General features: G+C 34.5%; 1 protein-coding gene across 1 annotated transcript in view; it reads left to right on the plus strand.

Annotated features, from left to right (window-relative positions):
• Positions 1–18,654, plus strand: part of LATS2 (large tumor suppressor kinase 2) — a 78,336-nt gene that overhangs the window by 20,127 nt on the left and 39,555 nt on the right. The gene's annotated exons all lie outside the window — the stretch shown is intronic.

Raw genomic sequence — 18,654 nt, forward strand, 5'->3', positions numbered from 1 at the left:
ATTTTACTTTCAGAACAAGGAAGAGTAGTTTGAGTGTTTCTTCAGAACATATAGAAACACAAGTACAGGAAGTAAGGTGAATACTTGTGACATTTCATATGTGATGTGTTAAAAATAGAAATCATTACTATATTGGATTCTTCAGAACATAATATGTATTTGTTGCCTTTCAGTTAACATTTAAATTAGTTTGGACTGGAACTGTGATTTTATTGTCATAGGAAACCTCCAGTTAGGAAAGCAATGCAGACAGTACCTCCTCAGCAATTTGTTTCAGAATTGTCTTGGGGTGCTGAAAAGATAGATGACTACTTGCATCACACACATAGGACTTGTGGTCAGGATTTCTCTCTGCTAGCTGCATTGCCTTTCTTGGTTATAGAATTTTAAATTTGCTAACTTTTGTAGTTTTGTGAAACCATGCCTGCTTTTTCAGTGCCTCCTTCATCAAGATGCTGAGGTTGTGCAGAGGACCAAGTGTTTTATGGCACCCTTTGTTGTATAGAAAGTGTTTTACAAAGCATGAAATCATAAATAATGTGGTACAGAGAGTTTCTAGAAGTGTAAAATGACAGCAGAAGGCATGACCTTGCTCACTGCAAAAATATGAAGCTAAATATGCTGCCAAGCGTTATTCCCCGACAAACAAAGCTTGATGGCTTTGAAAGTACAGAGGGAGCAATCTTGGAGAAACATCAGAGTGAGATCATGGAGAGACTTGCAGGTCAGCAGCAGAGTTTAAAATCTGTCCTTATAAATCACTTGCAAACAAAAGAGGTAATTAGAGATGGCATATTGGGTGCAGTTGTGTTTCAGCTGTGATAAAAAGAAGCAAGTGAAGCATGTGATCCAAAACACAGGTGGAATCCCACTATATCAAAATCCATTAGTGATAATTGCATTACAAAACATAATGTAGAGGATGCTTTCTTTTCTATTTCTACTGTGTGAGATCCCCGTACATTCAAATTAACAAGAGTGGGCATTCTAGTCAAGTTCTAACCAACAAAAGTACACTCATTTTAATTGCCAGCACAAAGGGACCTGTTTACCATACTTAATGCTTCTGAAAAATTAATGCTAAAGTCAATTTATTGTATAGTGTTGTTTTGTAACTCAAAACATCTGTACCTCTACTCATACCACCCACCTCAACCATCCTAGCAAATTTTGACTATATAAACTCAAACAATGGGAGATGAGACAAAGTGATTGAACACCTCTAGTTTTTGTCTACTTCTGGGTAGAGCTGGGTATCATTGTAATTCAAATAGGACACTTAAAAGAGAACCTAATTGTATCTGCACATGTCTTCCATCTTCTCTTCCCCCTCCTCCCTTCCATCTGCTTTGAACCTTATTCCTTTTCTTCATCATGATGGGAAAGAATTTAAACTCTTTTCCCATAATCTAGTAGGCATAGAGTTTTATTTTGATTTGGCTTTGTTGAAAACTGTACCAAAATAATTGCTTTTGCCACTTTCTTTCAAATGAGCTCATTTCAAAAAGTATCACTACTACCACTTTTGTTTATTTTTCTTTGAAATAAGTGAAGACTTAAGGTCTTTGCCCTTTCCCCTCTGCCCTTATATATTCTATGTAATGAGTCTGTGATTTAAACTTCATAGTCCGTTTACTAAGGTCCTGTATAAATACTCTGGAGGGAAAAAAAATGACTCTTGTATTAATTAGTTTATTCCTTGAAGAAAGCTTTTCTTCTAACGCAAAGTTTGATGTTTTTTTCCAAGTATCAGTATGATTATCTTTTATTGGCTTGTAATGAAGGTTTTGGTCTTAGCTTTAACCTATCTTATTTTTCATTTTATTCCAGGTTTCTTGCATATTTTTTGTCACAATTTTTTTTTTTAAAGAAAGAAAAAGGCTTTGAGCCTTTTCTTTTTCCTTTTGGCAGTCTTTTAAGAACCACTAATTTGATTATACAGAAATTGTAGTATGAAGAATGTTCACATTTTTCTGGAACTAATACTTTTATAATTCATTTACCAGCTAGTTATGTTACAAATTGCATATTACAGCATGTACTATGTAGCTTTTTGGTTAGGCATAGTATATTGAAAATGAAGTGTTTCTTGAAGATAAGTGGCTTATACAGAATGGGAGAAATTAAGGTGGTTTGTTTATTAAGGAAAGGAAAGGAATTCTTTGCATTTTCTAATCTGAAAGGGGAAAAAAATTATCTTTCTAAAACGTAAGGAGTACCAAAACTAGAAAAAATTTATTAAATAAGGTCCCCAGAGACCCGATTGTCTTACTTTGTATATTATCAAGAAATCTCCAAATGAAAAAGAACAGAAGCCAAGTATAACAAAAATCGAAATCATTCAACCAAGTTTCCTATGACCACTGGTTTTAATTCTCCCTTTTATATAATCTGCCTTTAAGATTTCTTAATATTGTGCAAAAAATTAAATACTTCAGGAATTGTAATAAACTCATAAACATCAGCTCAGCTGGATTTTTTTGCATTATCTAGAGCAGAGCTACTTAAGCTTTTTCCACTCGCAATCCCTTTTCACCTGAGAAATTTTTACATGATCCTTGGTATATTATATAGGCATATAAAATAGGTATACAAATCAAACCCTGATAATAAATCATAATTTCAGGAATAAAGCATCCTATATGGGGTTACGAACCACAGTTGAAGAAGTTGAGTTAATCTGTAATCACTTGACCAAGAGTTTATGGATATATTTTAGAGGGTCTGTGAACTTGGGGGAAAATTAAATTTTTATTTTCACTAATCTCCAATTAAAATTTCCTTCAGTTACTTAAAAACATTTTATACATTTTTAGAGGTACAATAATGTCCTATTTGATTGAAAGCAACCGTGTAAAAGTGGTATCACATACACACCACACACAAAGATGAATAACTCCTGACCTAGGATAACTTTGCCTCTGGGTCCCATATAATCTCATGCCTATCAAACTCCCAGACTCAGAAGTGATTGGAAGTTGGAGACTTCAGGCAGATCAGTGCTGCTCTTGCTAATGACAGCAGTAACCAGGAAAAACAAGTATTCCTGACACCGTTGGACTTCTGTGGTTTATTCTCAATTCCAGACTTTGTACTTCGCACCTGTTCTGTGCATATCACCTATACCTGCCCTGGTCTTTTCTCTTCAGACCACCAGTTTAGGAGCTAATTTGGCTGCAGTGATGTTATTATTTCTGAAAGGCAAATTTAATGTTCTTAGACTACTTCATTTTTAGTATTCTTTCTTTCAGAAGAAGCAGAATACTATCAGTAGAGCATCAGATTTGGAGTAAGGAGAGACTTGGAATTAAATCCTGTCACTGTCACTCACAAGAAATGGGAATTATTTTTTCATCTGTAAAATAGGAAGAATAATAACATTTGTTTTTAATAAGATTGTTGTGAAGATCAAATAAGATAATGACATGACTTAAGGAAAACATATTTGCATTTGGATCTAGAGGACCTGAGTTCAGATTTTAGCTTGCCTCTTCAGATTGTCAACCTAATCACAACCTCCATCTCATCAGTAAAATCAGAAGACAAAGTAGACATTTCCTTAAGGTCCCTTCAAGTTCTGTGATTCTATATCAAATGCTTTGTAGATTATAAAGAGTTATGTAAATGTTTATTTTTTTGTGAGGTTTTGATTATTATTATTCTTACCTCTTTTTCAAGTCTTGGTTATCAATGATATACCTCATTCCAAAATGTTCTTCATTTTCTGGTATTACTTATTAATACAATCACAGTATTTATTCTTCATCATCTTTAATATCTTTTGCCACAATCTTAGTGTTTAAGTAGGGTTACCTTATTATCAGAAGCTTTAGTAGTTATGAAGAGATAAAATAACCTGTAACTTCAGATACAGGTAGACGAGGTGGTCTGCTGGACACTTTGCGTCTAGGCTTGGCTGCATGGGAGATTCTATTTCTTAGAAAGTTTTGTACCTTTATACTTAAATATAAATAGAAGGTGAATTTAGTGGAGAGGCCATTGGCATGGGGGGTGAAAGGGATCAGGAAATATCTTATGCAGAAAGTCATGCTAGAACGAAATCTTGAAAGAAATGACTTAAAGGTACCACCACCAATTTTCAGGTCCCCTTGTTCATGCTTTCTCTTTCCTACAGTTATCTAATGTGTATGGTAATTTACATGTCATATTCCCTCAATAGGTTGTAAACTCCTTGAATTCAGCAGCATGTGGTGTGGCTTTAATGTCATTTTGGAGAGGCTTTCTTTGTCCCGACCTTATCCCCATGGGCCTTCCTTCCTGCAACAAATTAATTTGTACCTTGAGTTACCTCTGCAAACATTTTTCTCAGTAGAATTGTTAATAAATAGTTATGAAATACAAGATTTCTAGGAATACTTAAAAGTTCCAGTAAGTTCAATCAAAATAGCAGCCTTATTTAAATAATGAAAGTTAAACAAAAGCACTGTGTGTAAGTTGACCAATTTTTTCTTTGTTTTGGAGTTTAATCACTAGAGTTCTTTAGCTGTGATACATGTATACCTTATTAATAATAATAGCTAGCTTTCATATATAGCACTTTAAATTTTGCAAAGCATTTTTGTAAATTGTATATGTATATAATGTCTGTTATATGTAGTTGTTTAAATAGTTATGAATTTATAAATCTATAGTTATATTTATATTTTTGAGATTCATGGTAATCCAGTGAAATGTATGACATTATTATCCCAGTTTTTCAGATGAGAAAAATGAGGCTGAGAGAATTACAGTGACTGGCTCAGGATCATATACCAGCAAGAGTTGGAGGCTAGGTCACATTCAGATCTACTCTGTGCACTGTATCACCTGTCTCAATAAAGTAACATTGGAAAGTAGAGAAAACAGTTCACTCATAAATTTATACAGAATCACTATTTCTTTGTGCTTTGGTAATAAGATCTTATCTAAAAGTTATTTCATTAAAGATATTTTGCAATAATGAATTTAAAATCATTCAGGTAATAATGAATGTTGTTTCTTTGCTTGTTAAAAAAGGAAAGATCTTTGTGTCATTGAAAACTCAAGATTATTGTTAAGTCACCAGTATTGAGGGACAGAGAAAAAGAAAACACACATAGTGGAATTGTCACTAATGAAAAGGAAATTATATTGCAATGATATTTGGAAGAAATAGCCATTTCTTCCCCCCTCCCTCCCCTTTTTATTAATAAAAAAAGATAAAAGCTGCACTTGTTCTCAATGTATGCTTTAGCAAAAAGTATGCAATTTCATTTTTAGGGTTCTTGTGAAAGCTGTGTAATAAGGGAAAAGCATTCATCTGAGAGTCAAAGAACCTCATTTCAAATTCCATTTCTACCACTTCAGTTACTCAGCAAGAACTCATTAAGTGCTTACTGTATTCCAAGAACCTAAAGTAAAAGACAAACCAAAATCAATCCCTGTCCACCAGGAGGTTATATTTATACTATCATACATCCAGAGGTGTTCTGGAGCCAACTTTAACTCTGATAAAGTTGATTGTTAAATTTTCAGTGTGAACATTTACATTTTGGAGATCAGCAGTCACTACAAATCAAAGCTTAATTTATTGTTCTGATGATTAAACTTAAAAGTGTGCCCTGTTATATGTCGCCCCCACCTCCCACCCCCTACTAAAAAAAGCTGATTGTTCAACATTGATTCACTGCACCATTATCTGTATTTTGTTTCTCCTTTTAGAATGTAAACTCATTGAGGGTAAAAATTGTTTTTGCCTTCTCTGTATCTCCAGTACTTAATAACTGCACAGAAACTGCCACAAGTATAGCAAGCACATAGGAAATACTTATTAACATTCTAGACGAACTTAATGGCAGTAACTACTTGAGGGGAATCAAAAAGGAACTTGATCTTAAGAGAGTGGGAGCTAGTGACTCCCAAGAAGTGGAAAGAAAGAGCATTGAGTAGGGAGAGAGAATGTCTGTGAATAGGCTGTCAGATAACTTTGCTGGCCCCAGCTTCATTGTCTATAAAATTAAGAGTCTGGATCTGATAGTTTCTACCAGCTCTAAAAGTATTTTATAATTTCCTGACACTATGTGTCTGGTACCTTTTGCAGAGTATGCTAAGTAAGACTAGTACAATTAGGTAAAAAGGAAGTCTTGTTAAGGAACTTAAAGAGTTTTATTTACCATTTTCTTCGTTCTTAGAGGCCTGTTGTCTATGACTCAGAATGATGAATTAGGAGAAATCTGCATTTCAGCATGAATTAGTCATATATGTTACTATTTGTTGCAGTTCTACTTTCTCAGGATAAATCATAAAGATAGTAAGTATTGTCTTAATTTAACATCCATTTGGTGAATCAAAATAAATTTATCATTGGTATATTTTATTTTATTGAGCATTTATCATTCATTTCAGTTCATTTTGAGTTAACTGTTACGTATATGATCATGAATTTAATTTTTAAAAAAAAATCATGTAGTTTTTGTTAAACCTCCCAAGGCTTCTATATAAAAGCTAATTTGAAAACTTTCCTATACTCAGCCTCAGTCTCATCCAAGAATTTTCTTGTCCTCTTCTCTCCCCTCCTTGAACTGTGTTGAGCAGGGAGTAAAGCAATTACAATGGTGTGTTAACAAAATGCCCCTTTAGTCAGTGAGTATTATTCTTTTGGTTGTCCTAAGTTTGTTTTTAGACTCTTTTAAGTTTCTTCAGTTATATATAGCTCTCACGCTTCTGGGTGGTAAAGATTAAAACCCAGGGAGAAAAAGACATTAAAACTGCCTTTTGATGGGATTATGATGTTTTAAATTAGCTTTTAAAATAGTAATTTCCCAATTTCTCTTTTCTCTCTGTAAGGTCCCTCTTCACTCCAAATCTGTGACGCTATTTTAATTTAGCATAATATTAATTTGTCACATAAGTTTAGGTGTGAGTTGATCCAGTGCAATAAATACATATTAAAAGCAAATACTGTGTATAAGACATTGACTAAATAAAATGCAGGGAATAAAAAAATGAAAAATAGTATGATACTTTTCCTGTCTTTAAAAATATCTTGTGGCCATCAAATTTTAAAATAAGTAAACACAATTCCCTACTGCCTTCATAACTTTATACAAAATCCCTTCTTTATTCTCTTGTGGCATATTTATTAATATTTTTTTGTCTAGCGTTCTTTTGTGTGTGTTTTTGGTGGGGGGGAAGGTCAGAGGGAATGTCCTTTTCTTTTGTCCATTTATTCTCTCCTTTCTTTCTCTCTTCTCCAACCAGTATTGTGTTTTATACTTAGTAAGTGTTGTACAAATTTGGATTTGGGTGACCAGTTTTCTAAAAATAATAAAATAACTATAGTTATATTATTGAACTATCCTAAGTACTTGAATTGGTGTATCGTGGATAGAATATTTGGGCTTGGGAAACTTGGCATTGCTACTTGAAAAAATTCTTTTGGATAGTATCATTTTCCTCTTATGCAACTTCATTTCTGTTCCTCCTGTCCTGTAGAACTGCATGTATGGTATGCATTACTCTCTTAGTGGTTTTGATTTATCATTTGGAGAGTTAGGATGTTAGAAAAAGAATTAGTCATGTGATAGGAATAAAGGTTGCTTTATCCAAAAATGTGCTTTCTCAATCAATAAATATGCCATGTGAATTTAAAATGACGTTGTGTTCTAAAAGCTTTTATTCACGAAAAAAAACCTTTTTATTCATCTTAGAGCTAGTCATACTTGGCATCCACTAGGCCAAGAGAAGTGAGAGAACATACTGGAATGAATTGAGTTAGGTGGAAAACTTTAACCATAAATTACTTTGAAGAAGCTTGGAGGACACTTAAAAAGGAAGTGTACTTGTCTCCACTTCCAGTCCTGCCCTTTTACTAAGGTAATAAGTCAGTTAATAATGAGGTCATCCCCATAGAAAATCTCAGAAGCTTTTCAAATTCAATGGTAATCTTTTAGTGCATATAAACTAGGAACTTTAAAATAGGGATCCCCAACTTACTGGTAGATTTTGACTCCCCAGAAATTCATCACCTTTAATTTGAGATTTTATTATCACCCTTGTTTGTACTGCCCGTTTTGAGAAATGAAAAATAATTTAATCCCACAAAAAAATCTGCTTTAAACTTCATCTTTGACTCTTTTTTTCTCCTTTATCCAAAAGGATGAGAAAAAAAAATTCAGCACAAGCAGTCGAGATTTTTATTTTTTAAATCTGACATATGCAATGTCCTATTTGCATACAATGCATCTCACTTTCCAAAAAAAATTGAGGGAATATTATCTTCTCATATCTTTTCTTTGGGGCCAGACTTGTTCTTTATTATATATAGCAAGATCCATTTTCAGTTGTTTTGTGGTTGTTCTCTCCATTTACCTTATTGTACATCTTATTTTCATGGCTCTTCTTACTTCACTTTACATTAGTTCATGAAAATATTTCTTTGTTTTCATTTATGTTGGTCATTTTTTATGGCACACTAATATTCTATTACATTAATGTGTCACAGCTTCTTTGGCCATTCCTCCAATTGCTGGTTATTATTTGTTTCTAGTTCTTTGCTAACACACACACACACACACACACACACACACACACACACATTCTGTGTATAAATATTTTGATGTACTATATGTGGAATCTTTTCTTTTTTTTGGTCAGTAAACTTTGGTTATTTGCCCAGCAATAAAATCTGTGTCAAAAGGTTATAGACATTTTAGTTACCTTATTTGCATAATTATAAGAACAGTAGTCAGAATTGATATAAAGATTTTAGACTTGTAAAGAGCTTTACAAATCCTATCTCATTTTATTCTCACAGCAACCCTAGGAAGTAGTTATTACTAATATCCCTATTTTATAGATGAGGAGCTAAGAAAGTCAGATCAAGACAGTGAAGACTAGATTTGAATTTAGATCTCTGGATGTCCGCTTGACTCTTGCCCCAATGTTCTACCTACTGTGCCTCTAGTTGCCAAATTGCTATCCAGAATGGTTGTACTATTTTACCTCTGCACAGATAATTCATTGGTGTGGTTGACTTTCTATAAGCCTTCTAATGTTAACTCTGGAACATTCTGTTATATGTTTATAGTGTGCAATTCTTTTGAAAACTGCTCATATCTTGTGACCATTTATATATTGGATAATGGCTTTTGGGTTTTCTATATTTGTTATGGATAAGAAAATCTTATAAATTTGATGCAAATTTTTTTTCCAGTTGACCTTTTCCCTTTAATTCTTAGATAAATTGATTTTGTTTGTGCAAAAGCTTTTCAGTTTCATGTAATCAGAATTATTTATTCTATCTTTTGAAATTATTTATATCCTTTTTTGGTTAAGAATGCATCCCCTACTCATCATCCACAGCTTGATTTTCAGGGCAACCTGGCTTCTCTGTGATGTCCTCGAATCACCTTAAAGTCACCATAAGGAACCTAGGATACCTGTAGTACTATATTGCAAAGACACCTTAAAATGCCCACTTTCAAGGATTACAAAACCCCTATCATCCTGAGACAATCCATTTCCTGGTTTATTTTGAATTCCAAAAGCCTCAGGAACATTTAGACCATTAATGCATACTGGCACGCCCAGCAGATGTTTCATGAGTGCAGATTCTAAATTCATCAGTCTTTTAGGAAAGCAAATGAAAGCTTAAAAATTAAACCTTTGCAGGCCAGCAGCATCTATCAGGTTTCAGTCTTACTGTGTAAAGAGACACCAGATGTTTCTCCCCTTCTCCAGTTGTCTTCCTTTTCACCTTTCTAGTTGTCCTTGGTTTATTTGAAGACTTGGATCAGTCTTGTTACTATGGAGTAGTATTGCTTGGAAAGATGCCCTGGAATAATAAAGAACTGAAACTCAGCTCACACTTTTATTTTTTTTAATTATAGCTTTTTATTTACAAGATATATGCATGGGTAATTTTTCAGCATTGACAATTGCAAGATCTTTTGTTCCAACTTTTCCCCTCCTTCCTCCCATCCCCTCCCCCCGATGGCAGGTTGACCAATACATGTTAAATATGTTAAAGTATAAGTTAAATACAATATATGTATACATGTTCATACAATTATTTTGCTGTACAAAAAGAATCAAGACTTTGAAATACTGTACAATTTGCCTGTGAAGAAAATCAAAAATGCAGGCAGACAAAAATAGAGGGATTGGGAATTCTATATAGTGGTTCATAGTCATCTCTTGTCAGTTTGTTATTTCTACTGCTTTCAAAGTGATATGTAGGTTGTATCTGTCTTTATGTCCTTGTAAAGATGGGATGTCATATCAGCTTTCTATTATTGTTGAAGTGCCAGCTATGTGCCAGCTACTGTTCTGGGAACCGAAGACACAAAGACAAAATCAGAATAGTGTCTACCCTCAAGGAGGAGGAAATTACATATATACATATAAAGGGATACAGTCAAATTAAGTGTCTACTGTCTCTCAGGTACTGTGTTAAGTGCTAAGGAAACAAAAATATGCGCAAGACAGTTCCTGTCCTCAAGGTGCTCACAATGTAATATTAACTAGCATTTATGTAATACTTGCTATGTGTCAGACACTAGGCTAAGTATTTTACAGATATTCTCATTTGATCCTCACAACCACTGTGGGAGGTCAAGATTATTGTTAACCCCATTTTATAGATTAGATATTTTATATTTTCTTCTATTTTTTTCCTTCATTTTTTTTGTTAACTGATTTTTGACGTCTCATTGAGTTATTCACTTCTATTTGTTCAATTCTAATTTTTAGTGAATTATTTTCTTCAGTTAGCTTTTTTATCTCCTTTTGCATTTGACCAATTGAAGTGTTTTGTTCATTGCATTTTTTTTTTTCCATTTCACAAATTATGTTTTTCAACGAATTGGTTTCTTTTTCATATCTATTTTGTAAGGAGTTAACATACTTTTCCTATTTTATCCAATCTATTTTGTGGAGTTATATGGTTTTCCCATTTCATCCAATCTTTTTTTTAAAGGAATTTTCTTCAGATAATTTCTGTTCTTCCTTTTTCCATACCTTCTTGCAAAGATCTCATTTCTTTTCCCCATTTTTCTTCTAACTCACTTTTAAAATCCTTTTTGAATTATTCCATGAAAGCTTTGTGAAATGGGAACCAACTCATATCTTTCTTTGGGGCTTCATCTGGAGCTGATTTGTCTTTAGCATCCTCAGAGTTTGAGGTTTGTTCTCTTCCTTTTCTCCATAAAAGCTCTCTGGGTCAGAGTTCTTTTTGCTTTTTTGTTCACTTTTTTTTAAAGGTTGAGGTCTGCTCTTAAGGCAAAGGGGCCACAGGTACTTTAGGTTGCCCTGAGACAGGTGTTGCTGATTGACTTCTGGTGCTGGGTAGGTGTGACCAAGTTCTGGGATTCAGTAGTTCACAATTTGCCTTTTTTATTTCCTTTGAGTATCTTACACTGGCTTGTAACTGGACAGAGTAGCCTAAGAACCTCCCAGTGGATTCTCCAGTGGGCAGACAGCAACACCCTGGCTCCCTGTCCCATGCTCAGTATCCTCTCCCTCTGCCCAATTGAAACAGACCTTTTCTGAAGTTCTTCCAAAGTATCTAATGGAAATTTGCTGTACTCCAAATATTTGTGAGTTCTGCCACTCCAAAACCAGTTCAGAGGCTTAATCTACTATTGAGTTGAGGGAAGTTCAGAGGAGGTCAGATAGAAATGGGTCTACTCTCCTTTCTAAGCCATTTTTGTTTTATTTCTGTCCTTTTTCTCTGTTTTCTGTTTCAAGTAGAGTATTTGCCAAAATCATTCATGCTATGAGGGGTAGACGCATATTTCTTAAGTGTTGGTTTGGGGGTTAGTGAATCTTAGGAGCCATGTTTCTGAATGAGAATGCTGACGTGTTTGTGTTAAATATGATAAATATGAGAATAAAAATTAGCAAGTGCTTGTTTCTTGTCTATAGGCATAAGTGCCTACAGAAATCATGTTATTGTCTATTTTAAGTTTAGGAGTAAGGATGCATGAGAATAATAATAATAGTTCTTATATAGTGCTTAAAGAACTTCACAAATATTTCATTCTCACAACATCCTGTGAAGTAGATATTATTGTTATCCCTATTTTACAGATGAAGAAACAGAGGTCAAATGACTTGTCTTAGATCACGCAGCTTGTAAATGTCTGAGATAGGATTTGAACCCAGTTCCTTCTGACTCCAGTGCTAATGTTTTATCCACTGTGCCAGCTAGCTGCCTATAGGATCCATAGAATATATTGCCATCTACACTTGGAAAATATCAATTTATGTAACCAATTTACATAAACTTCCATTTTCAAGTAATAACAAAAAATATTACAAGGTTGATGATAATAAAAGGGGCTTTGACAAATATAAATCAGATTTGCTTCTTTTCCTGAATGGTTTTGGTATAATAGTATATAAACAATAGATGTAGCATGTCCCAGTTTTTGGTTATGTACTATGTTTCATATTCTGTTAAGTCTATGTCAGAGTCAGCAGGTATTGAATCAACTACTTGAGATCTTACTATTCTTGGAGGAGTATGGTGCTTAAAATTTAGTATGGACAATTTTATTTAGTCATTAAAGTCACAAGTCATTTTCTTGGAGCAGCTAAATTGTACATATAATCCATGCTTTTCTCCCATCCTTAGTTTATGACAACTCCTCAATCTCTCTACCAGAGTAATCTCCCTGCATTAAGCTCCCTCAACTTCAAATTCCCATCGTTCAAAACTGTAGATTTCATAGTGGCCATGTGATTGGCCCATGAAACAGAGCCCAGGATTATTCTTGGCTCCATTCCATTGTGGTATGCTCTCTCAAGCTATGCTGGAGATAAACCTGGCAGAGTACAGAAGAACTCTATACTTATTCCTCTCCTGTACATTCATCAGCAGTGACCTGATAATAAGACATTCACTGGACTGGAAGTTTGTAGTTTGTTTCCCCCTTCTCCGCCCTCCCCCCACCAGTTTATCTAAATATTAAAAGGATTATAAACTTTAGAACTAGAAGAAAAACCCAGAGTTAAATCCAATTTAGCAAGCATATAAAGTGCTATGGATGCAAAGAACAAAGCAAAATAGTTTCTGCCTTCACAGAGCTTATATTCTACTAACAAAATATACACAAAGGTAAATAAAAATATAAAGAATTGTGGAGGGGGGAACACTATTGATGGATAGATCAGGAAATACCTTATGTAGAAAAAAAAAAAAAAGATAGTCATGTAGTACAATCCTCTCATTTTGTAAATGAGAGAACTGATACCCAGAAAAGTTAAGGTACTTGGCCAATGTCATGTAGGTAAATAATATACATTGAATTCTTACTCAGGCTTTCTGATTTCAAAGCCAGTGTGTCATATTGGCTAATATATGATTCCGTGTTGACCCAGGAAAACCTGTCTTGTGTTATTCTTATATTTATTTCTGGGCTTGCCATTAATTATTTTTTAAAGTTTGTTCAGTGGAAATGTGGATATTATTTTGTTTTTAAAAATAAAAGCTATTTTGATCCAACTTATTGATGGTGCCACATTGAATAAGGTAGCAGGTCTGGAGAATGAGATTGTAATTTTTCAGTGTGTGTAACAAGTTGGGGGAAAAACGGATTGGAATATATAGAGAATGAAGTTGATTGGAGATCTAAGCAGAGTGATTCACTTGCAGATAAGTAACTGAAAAAAGGGAAATCATTTCATTGCTATAGCTGATAAAAGATTAGAGAATCTTGCTTGATCTTTTAATAGAAATGTCAGCAAAGTAATGTTCTTATATTAAAAGCAAATCAGATATATTTGGATATATGTCTGTGATCTAAAAACAAGTACTTAACTCACTTGGATCATAAAATAATCCAGATATAATCAGGGTCAGGTCAGGGCACTGTGTTCTGATTTGTAATCCATATCTTCACACAAATGTATTTATAATCATTCATTCAGAACACATTTTCTAAGCACTTCTTGTGTGTTATGATCAGCACTATGCTGAGTGCTGAAGATACAGTGAAAAAACAAAAACATACTTTGTCTTCAAGGAATTTATATTCAAATAGGGAAGTCGTTAACATAAATGAGTATATGAAAGCTATATCTCCAGTAGATCTTAGAGGAAAAAAGAATGGGGGAAGAGAGGGAGGGAAACAACTTGGAAAGACCTACAGAAGGTTGTATTTGAACAGTGGTTTAAAGGAAGCCTGGGATTCTGATAAACAGAGGTAATGAGGAGGGAGAACATTCTAAGCTAGGAAGGGCTAGGCACAGAGGGGAGATTTGGAGTATCATGTGAGGAAAAGCAAATGGGCCACAATAAGTAGACCATATAGAGAAAAGTAATTTATAAGATCGGAAAGCTAGCATGGTAGTAGGTTCTAAAGAGCTCACATGCTACGCAGCCATTTATATTTGATTCTAGTGAGTCACTGTAGTGATTCTAGTGAGTTTATTGAGTTGAGGGAACAATATTCCACTTGTACTTTAGAAAGTCATTTTACTAGTTATGTGAAGGATGATGTGGAGTGTGGAGTGATAAGGCAGGAAGACCAATTAGGAAGCTATTGAAGTAGTCCAGCTTATAGATGGTGAGAGGCAGGAAGACCAATTAGGAAGCTATTGAAGTAGTCCAGCTTATAGATGGTGAGGGCCTAAACTATGTTGGTGGCTGTGTGAATAAAGAGAAAAGGATGGATAATTGTTGGAGAAAGAGTTGGCAGTTCATAAGTTGATGCCTGATGGGAAATCAGAACTCAGGAGAAAGAGTAGGTTTTTGGGACACCCTGAATAAATATGGGAGTCATTCACATAGAGATAATTGAATTCAAAGGAGAACTGATGAGGTCATCAAGTAAGATGATAGAAAACCTAGGAGCCTTGGGGAATGCCTATAGGCACTTGGCTATGACATTGAAGATCCAGCAAAGGGTGCTGAAAGGTGGTCAGGCAAGTTAGGAAGAGAACCAAGAAAAAACAATGTCATGAAAATCCAGAGAAGAGAAATGGAAAGAGAAAAGGCACAAGATTGAGTTAAAAGAGTTCAAGTTCTGGTTCTACAGTTATTACTTGGGCGTTTTTTGAACAAGATGCTTTAATCTCTTAATGCCGCAGTTTCCTTTTATGTACAGTGAGAAGTTGTATAAGATGACTTCTGACTCCCCTACCAATTTAAAATATAAGAACATGTGTTATGTGTCTCATATGTACCAATTTATTTACATTGTGTCTCTAACTTTTAGATTGTAACATCCTTGAAGGCAGGAACTGGTTATTGTTTTTTGTTTGTTTTTTGTCTTATCTTTTGCTCCCTTGCATAATTCCTGATACCTGTTAGTCTCCTGATAAATGCTTGTTGATTTATTTCATTGATCCTGATATTCTATCTTATATTATTTGATTTGGTTTAAGTATGTATGTTTCTGACTAAGTTCCTTAAGGGTATGAACCACATTTTCTTTTAACACTTGTGTTTGTTACAATTTCTAATATTTAGTAGGAGCTGCTCAAGAAATGCTTTTGGAATGGAACTGCAAAGGAACAAGGATTGAAAAAAATTTAAGAGGATTGCAATAGAAGAAGAGGAGAGAGACTTGAAGAGAGAACTGGGAAGGTCTAAGATAGGAAAGGAAAGAAGATGGAGAAAGTGAAAATATGATTAGAGTTCACAAATAATTGATGTTTAGTTTAACATCACTGCACTTTCTTATGGCAACTATGAATTGCAGATCCCTAGAAGGGAAGGGAGAGGTCTTTTCTCCAGGATCTAAATTAACTATAGTAGTCTAGAAGGTGTTTGCTTACTTGAGACTACTTTTTGTTATTCTCTACATGAAAAGTTAACCATTGGGGAAAGCGTTGTTCCTGAAAGTTCTTCACCTGAATATTGGGACCATTTGAGGCATTCTGGTGTGTTTATAGATAGCATGTCCAGGAAGAAAGGCTTGACTTGCAAAAAATAGATTGAACATCTTCCCACATAGAGAGCCGTCAGGTTGAACTATTCTATTATTGAATCTCAAATCCGTCTTAGTCCTTAGTCAATTTGTCGAAGCTCAACGTTGGGAAGGGATTTTTAAAAGCCACCTAGCCCAACATATATTGAAGTGAAAAAATCCCCTGTACTAGCTTATGGGATTAGCGCTCTTTTGCTCTATTTATTATTTAGCTCTGTTTGTTAGGAAGCTTTTCCCTTTTACTAATCTCAAATTCACCTTTTTGTAATTTCTACCAATTGTTCTTAGGCCTGTCCATTGAGACAAAGCAAAACAAGTCAAATATTTTTCTAGATACATATCATATTTCTCAAGTTATCTTTTCTCCAGGCTAAACATTCTTATCCTCTTCAGCCTATCCCCTCATCGCATGAACTCTAGGCATTGGAATTCTAGTTGACCCCCTGGTCAGTCAGCCGCTTATCAGCATCCTTAGGTGGTACCCAGAATTGAATGCAATTTGTCTTCGACCTTTGAAATTTAAAGCTTTGAAGTTTATATCTGTTCAGATTACATTTTCCTGGTTTCTTTTTTGATGGGAAGAGATAATAATGGGGAAAGATCACCTGCCTTTTCTCAACCCTGGCAATTTTCCTTACTCTAGTACCCTTCTTAGGTATGCTCTCAGGGAGGAGAATGAACTAATTGACTAACCTAAGGACTATGCTTTAAAAAATCATTGAAATCCATCTTATAGTTGGCTCTGCTGGCACTGGAGCAACCTATCAAGCATTCTTTGTTTTAGTATTGGTTCAGGATTAACTCATTGAGAGTAGTGTGATAAAACAAATTAATAAGAAGTCCTTTTATAGTCCTAGACCAATTCTAGCTCTGCTTGAAACAATAGTGTGGGGGTAGTGCTGTAGGAGTGCATTACTGCCTGTTGTGAAATACTTCACATTCATGAAGACATAACATTGTTGCAGGTTGACCCATTCTGCTTCAGAAGCATGGGAAACTCTCCTCCTCCACCTCTGTTGCCTCTTTTATCCTCCCTACCCCAACTCAAACTTCCTACTCCTTCCTGTAACTTACTGGGAGTATGGATATGTAAATCTATATGGCTTTCTACATTCATTCATTCATTAAACAAACAATTGTCTCCTTGGTTAGTAGGAAATATAAAGATGAACAAGATGATCCCTACCCTCAAGGAACTTAAAATTTAGTTGGAATAAATATAATGTAAATTAGAATATAAATGTAATAATATAACTTGTACTTATTTGAATCTATCCTATTACCTTACTAAATTTGTAAATTTTACAAAACCAAGGCTTGCCATATTGAAATTTTTTATTCTTCCCACAATATTCTATGCAAAGTAGGTGATTATTAAATTTTTATTGAAAAATAGAAGTATACATATCTGTGTGAGCAAGAGAAAGACTATTCATTTTTACTGAGGGAAGCAACAAAGACTTAGGATAATTTGAGCTGTGTCTTAAAGGATTGATAGGTTTCAACAAATAGAATTTGGACAAGAAATCTTTCTGGGATGTGGATAAATAGAGGATATATTTAGAGTATGTTTTAGTAGTCCATTTTGGAGCATAAGGTATATAAAAGAGAGCCTCAGATACTAAGAAAATTGAACTTCATCTGATGGGCAATAGGGAGTGTCTAAGGAATTTTGAGCAATGGAATGCTATAATCTGACTTTTTTATTTGGAAACCTAATCTGATAGTGCACATAAAATGAATTGGTATGGAGGAGAGAGAATGGTAAGGAGACTCAAGAGCCTTTGGGTAGTTATAATAACAAGATTTAAAAACTCATTGAATGGGGAATTCATTGAAAGGAAGATGGTAGGCCAGTACGTTACTGCAAAGTCAGAAAGAGGATTAAGTTTAGGAATATTGATGTGTGGTAAGGTCATGTGGTTATTAAGAATCTGACACGACTGAAATGACTGAGTAATGACAAAAACCATCGAGGTCGCTTTCGGATATTTTGAACTTGAGGTGCTAGTAGAATATTCTAATGGAGCTTTTCTACTAGGTATTTGGAAATATGGGAGGCTTGGAAAAGTGGATTAAAGATGAAGATTTGGGAATGCTTTATGTAGAACTCTTTGTTAGAGTTGTGGGAGTGGATAAGATCATCAAGGGTGTATAAAGAAAAAAGAAAAGAAAGCTGAGGACATAGTCAAGAAGAATGTGAATGTGAAAAGTATGGGAAGAGGAATAAGAAACAACAAACAAGAAAAGAGAAGTAGCTGAAAGAAGCCAAACTTCCAGTATAAGTAGCCTAATAATTATAATAGCGATAGCTGGCATTTATCTGGCATTTTAAAGCTTGGCAAATTCTTTGCTTGGGTTATCTCATTTGAGCCTGACAATAAACCTGTTGTGTAAGTATTACAGGTAGCATTATCCTCATTTTAGGAATGAGGAAACAGGTTCAGACAAGTTAAATGACTTAACTGTGGTCACACAGGTGGTTAGTTAGGTGGCAGAATTCCTACTAAGGACTTCTTATTCTAAGTTCAGCACTTTTTTCTGGACCATGCATGCCATAAAAGGTACCAACCTATTTTTTAAGGGTATAGTAAAGTTGAGGGCAAATTATTATTATTTTGTGTCTGTGACTTAAAGACATATACAGACTCAAGAAAGAAAAGTCCTGCTACTTTGTAGAATTGCATAAGAAATGGGCTATAGAAATTTCAGTTTTCTTCAAATGAGGACCATCTGTATT

Source organism: Antechinus flavipes, chromosome 3, assembly GCF_016432865.1.
Source record: "Antechinus flavipes isolate AdamAnt ecotype Samford, QLD, Australia chromosome 3, AdamAnt_v2, whole genome shotgun sequence".
Classification (NCBI taxonomy): Eukaryota; Metazoa; Chordata; class Mammalia; order Dasyuromorphia; family Dasyuridae; genus Antechinus; species Antechinus flavipes.